At 35.6% G+C, this 6022-nt stretch overlaps 1 long non-coding RNA gene across 1 annotated transcript in view; it reads left to right on the plus strand.

The window, feature by feature from the left end:
• Positions 1-1118: 1118 nt before the first annotated feature.
• LOC118766223 overlaps positions 1119-6022 on the plus strand; it is a 16342-nt gene continuing 11438 nt past the window's right edge. Inside the window, exon 1 of the long non-coding RNA XR_005002128.1 lies at positions 1119-1242. This is a non-coding gene — a long non-coding RNA (uncharacterized LOC118766223). The remainder of the gene's footprint in view (positions 1243-6022) is intronic.

Raw genomic sequence — 6022 nt, forward strand, 5'->3', positions numbered from 1 at the left:
AAGGTAATTTCGTTTGTTTGCTTCTTCATTTTAAATTTCTTTCAACACGTGGTTTGAGTAATATAAGTTACACATTACACAATCCATGCATGTGTTCACGCTGTCATATCGTATTTCCAGAAAAGTTAGTGATTGCTTCGTGGCAGTTCGGACCAACCCCGAATGAAAAACAGTTAATTACAAGAATGAAGCATCCTCCAAAACTGATATCCTGTTAATGAAAGATATTCAGATACCTTGAATAAAAGAAGACAGCTGTGCTGATTGCATTTATTTAGGCAGAAACACGTATCAACATTTGCCGCTTGACTCCTGATAATTAAGCTCTCTCTAAAAGCACAAGGATTTGGCAGGAAAATGTTCTAAGTAATGCAAGCTGAAATCCAGAAGCAATGTATCGGGTAGTTAGGGGTAAATGCTGGTGGCGACGGCACACTATATATGTTACAATTTCTGTTCTTGTGTATATAAATTGCTCTACGGGTTATAAACAAAGGCTGGTAGCTGCAGGTAAAAGAGTTAATAAACTCGGATATTAAATGCCGAAGCACAGCAGGTTCTTTACTCCTCTACAGCAAGTCATTTGAGAGAGCAGTCTTGTCAAACGTTTTCTCCAGCTTTCGCAGATTGTTTAAAAGTAATCTATAACATAAAGTGCTCTCAACATATAAACAGATAGAATTACAAAGTACAAGATAAAAAGATAAAAATAAATTATTCCATACATTTTCCCTAGAACAGGTGAAGTAATAACACCTAATGTACGCATACATTTATATATATATATATATAACTTTATAAGTGCTAATCAGGTAGGGTTAGTGTTAGGGCTAAAGTTCGGGACAGTTAATGACTATGGCATGAAAAATAGTACTACAATGACTTTTTCCTGTCAATCTGGTTAATCGTACTTTTAGAATTATTTTAAGGCATCATTATTTCCATTACCTAAGTTTTGCAAGAATTGTATACCTCATTGTTATGCCGTGAGAAACTCCCATATTTTGAAGTCAGGACCAAGATATGAAAACAATAGTGTGAGAATTTCTTATTACCTTTTACTAATATTCACAGTTTAGAAGAATATATAAATGCTTATCATTGCATATAGAATTGTATCTGGAATCGAGAAGAGAACAAGGAACATCATGTCCAAACTTCTAATAGTCATCGCATCTGCTCTACTTGCTGTCATTAGATCAGTAACTGCCTTGCACCCGCCATTTGTTCCTCACACAACTTGTAAGAAGTTTTTACAATTTCATTTATAATTTTATGTTCTTCCTTTACGTACGTAAAACTATAAAAATATGCTTTCTGTGAATTTAAAGGAAATTATACATGAGTGTCATTTGGAAAGTAAGGTAAGACGAATACATTTTTTTTCTTTTGCAACTTCAAGTCGCTGGCGCTTTATTGCGAGAGGAAAAATAAGATAAAAATGCAACTGAATCGAAATATCTCGTCTGAAATATCATATGAATACATATTCACAAAATATAACTATAGGCTATAAACAATATTGCTCACAAAACTGGTAACAACTTCATATTTTATCATTGTTCTGATATTTCATATATAAAAGTACTGCTAACTGGAACGTTCTTACTAAATGACTAACACTGTAAACTGATCAGAGAAGTTGGATTACACGAAAGACCTAAACCTTAATCCCCTAGATTCCCCCACTTTACCCTAAAACACCATAGACGAAATTTCTCTATGAAAACATTCATTAGGCTTCTTTACTCAAGAAAATTAGGTCTGAGTCGAATTAGAAATTGCCCTAAAGACGGCTTATCCCCATGGTAAAAAAATAACGTTATACTTTCATTTAGAAGAATCTTGGCGTCACCCACTCCCTTTCTAAAAAATCGAATACATCTTCCAATTAAACACTTTTAATTATTTAGTCTCCATATTCTCCATTCTATTAAATAACGCTTAATTTCCGCAAGAAAATTTGTGCCCCCATTCTCGGTCGGACGTCGACATCATCTTAACAGCTAAAAAACACTCCAGTCTTTTCAAAACACATGCTGGTTACGAAATTCCAGCATCAACTACTTTAGGGCCCCTATGTGTTCCTCGAACGCTGACTAAGTCACTGATAAATCTCTTTCTTCTATTACAAATAAATTAGCACTTTCTCTGCCTTTCTGGGGTATTTATACAGGTATGATTATCTTCTTGTAGACGGGAGGACATCGACTGAACGTATCCGAAAAAGACCTTTACAAGTTCTTTAAAACTTGAACATAGTACTAGAGAACCTAACTTCTTGGATGTGACTTTCGACTTAGTTTCCGGTGGTGTATATTTCGTTTGTCACTGTTATTTATGACAACCCTAACCCTAAAAACTTAGGCCTAACCCTAATACCCTAACCCTAAACCTTAAAGCTAAAACCAGTAGAAACGCACGAACGATGTCATAAATAACAGTGACAAACGAAAGATGTACCGCCGATAGTTGTTGTTTACAAACAACGGCAGTAATTTTATTCAGCTGAATACACGTCATTGATTGGTTGAAATTACCGAAATAGGACAACTTTAACATGAAATAACTTCGTAAATATAAGTTTTTCTCAAAAATGCTAAGAGTAAAAGATGTTTTATATGACGCATTCTACCAGTGTCCGAAGTTTGAAAGTGTTTAGTTACAAAAAATTATTTTTTTTAATCTGTCGGTCAAAAGGTAAAGATCCGAAAATCCCTCTTGTTCGTTCAGTTCAAGTAATTTTCAGAAGTTGATTAACTTGAATATAAACTCTTATGATTTAACTAATATTATATAATGATTATATAGATAAAATATAGCTGCAGCTGAGTTTAAACAAGATTAAGTATGATGAAACAAATGGCAGGTAACATAAAGATTATCACTGAACTCGGATTAGAAAAAATCCTATCAGAAAGAAATATCGGACTGTTTGTTAACAGAAATGTTTGAATGGAGCTTGACAGAAGATAAAAACCTAACAGAAACCTTAGTAAAATATACGTATTAAAAACCAGGAATACGACGGAAATATTTATCCCCAAGTACACTTACATATAATACTAAAAAGAAAAGAGATTGCTATTGCTTTCGTTTCTTTTCTTTTCCTCATAGACTACAGCACACAAAGGCGTTTTCGTTAAGAATAGGGAAAAAAAATCTTTTTTTTTTCTTTGCTACGCAAATGCAATATAGTTTGAAGCTGAGTCGGCATAGATCTATTATTGCACCAGATCTATTATTATGCTTGAACAATTACCAGAATGTAGAAGCGATGACTTAGCTTTGTTTCATATATCAGTTGTTAATAAAAATCAAAAGATGCCGTAACGTTATAGCAATGGTAAATTTAGATTGCCAAGAATCACTAAGAAACTACACGACTACGTTGAAGTTGTTCGAAAAAAATCATTATAGTGTTGGGCTAATTATTCCACCTTGAAATTGACAACGCAAAGTTTGCTTACGTTTTCTTTAATGATACGTTGTAAGACAGCGAACAAATCTTTATATATAAAAGTGAAGTTGTGTGCTGTCTGTCTCCTATGATTTAGATTCCTAACTACTCCCACATTTTGCGGTGCAGTGTAACCAAAAGCGGGTATCTTATAGTCGTGATTCATATCGAGCCCTTCTGGGTATTAGCGCGCGTCTACGATGAATCTACGATTATACTTTACCATCATTTTTTTCCATTTTAATGCATTTTTTCGCTATTATATAAGGGAAGTAACTCTCTAAAAATGTCTACGATGAGTCAACGATTTAAAAAAAAAACTTACCATCATTTTTTTTCCATTTTTAATGCATTGTTTTGCTATTTTTTGGCTATAACTCTCTAAAAATGCTTATATAGTTATTTCCCTTACAAACCCGAGCAACGCCGGCGATACTGCTAGTTATATCTATTTTGAACTGTTGCGTTAGTTAAAATGCAAAATTGTTTCCACTTTGTCATTGGATACGCCACTAATAACGAACTTACCCGAGAAGGATAATTCTGTAATGAGAGTAAATCAAGTGACGCGCACATGTCTTACTATAACAAACTAGCATGTCTGAATATAACATACATTTTATATTAATATAACCTACTAACATATCTTAATATAACATACTAGTATGTTATATTAAAAGTTGAAGAACGTTGTAGTGTGTATATTAATGTACTATATTATAGTATGTTATATTAAGATGCACCTGCAGCTCAAAGAGACAACAAAAGCCTCGAATCTTATTATATGCAAATGTGAGAGCTGCTTTCAGCCCTTGAACATGTGAGACGAAATAATGTTACGACGCTAATCGGTAATATTTCCATATATTGCTGACAATTATCAACCCATAAATTTATTATTTGCTTTATTGCAACGCATGAATGGAAAAAGACTATTCTTCCATCGGTACGCTGGAAAAGCGGATCTTTTCCCTTTGAACGGCAGATCGAGAAATGAATTTTTTGTAACTAAGCACTTTCAATCTTCGGACACTGGTAGTGCAGCGTTGTATTGCTTAATTTTGTTTTGGAAGTGCTTGGAATCTTGGTCAATTGATGACAAAAGTCCCTTTAATGACACTGGAGGTTAGGGGATTGCTGGGAGTTTAACCTTTCCACCACTGCAGGTGTCTTTCCATGCCACTTCCTTGGTTTACTATGTATGCACTCAGTTGTCCCTAAACCAATGGAATCTCTAGTACCATCTGCATAATGAACTGCAGGATCATAATTGAAAGCTGCTTCATAGAAGTTGCTTCTCCGAGCAGTTGCAACTGCTCTTCGTTATGTAGTGGAGTTTCTACTTCTTGTCAGCCGCGCATACCTTTGTTAATCACTTTGAGATACTCTGGCTTTTGTAGTGCACACTCTGTTCGTTTCTTGGCGTGCTTACCTTTCTGCAGCTGTCTCTCTTTCCCTGGACAGAGATATTCTTTTGGCTGACCTTGACATTGTAGATAAATTTGACACTTACCTTGTAGGAATGGTTATATACGTATACAGAAATACACGGTTGCAGAAGATAGTAAACAAGGAAAATAACTTGGTAACGGAAATTATGTATCCTAATACGACGGGCAGAAAGTAAATAAGAATAAATGAGAAATTTTTACAGAAAATAAAGAATTGTACGGGCTGAAGCGAAATTTGTCGCTCAGAGAACGACAGAGCCAGTATGGAAGAAACGAGAAAAAAGCCGTCAACAACAGAAAAGCACAAAACCGTTGCAAAAGTAAATAAGAAACGTGGAAGCGGTTCAACCGTTAGTCATGGTGTTCGTAAACCGTCCAAGTCTCAGAGGCTTTCATATAGCAATGCTGCGCCCGTTGCTCGCCTCAAGTTGACATCAGCAAAACAGAGGTCCGTTGGAGTGGTCAGTATCCAAAAGAGTTCTCACGTTCCAAGTTCTAAGGTCACATTCGCTTTGGCTGTAAGATTTCAGCTGTTTCCAGATTTAGTGCTACGACTACAGGAAAGGTGGCCTGCCGAGTGTGGCTATCCGTTCAAGTACTGAAAGTAACTTCCGATGTTTAGCCCTCCTTTTATCGGACCTTCCGCCATTGGAGTGAGCAGAGGTAGTTCAGAAACGCCTGCTCAAACATAAGTGTTTGACTGGGTCCCAATTAGTCACTGGATCTTGGGAAGGCAGCTATCACACACTAGCTGCCAACCTGTGAGTCTGGACAAGGAGCTCCCGGTTTCACCTAAACCTGCTCCGTTATCTTTATCTTGTCGCTATTGAACTTTATGAATCTTAGTTTAAGCATGAAAAAGAGAAGCAGGAAATTAAAACGAGCAGTAAAATGAATAAGTGGTGTGGGTTTGACTTGAGTGGATCACGACTTGCCAGGAGGTAACCTATGCAATATAATCTCAAGACTTACATAGGTACGTACGTACATACATACATACATAGATACATACATACATACATACATACATACATACATACATACATACATACATACATACATACATACATACATACATACATATGAGTAGGTACTGAAAAGTTCCTGACTT

The sequence above is a fragment of the Octopus sinensis genome, linkage group LG1 (genome assembly GCF_006345805.1).
Source record: "Octopus sinensis linkage group LG1, ASM634580v1, whole genome shotgun sequence".
Taxonomy (NCBI): domain Eukaryota; kingdom Metazoa; phylum Mollusca; class Cephalopoda; order Octopoda; family Octopodidae; genus Octopus; species Octopus sinensis.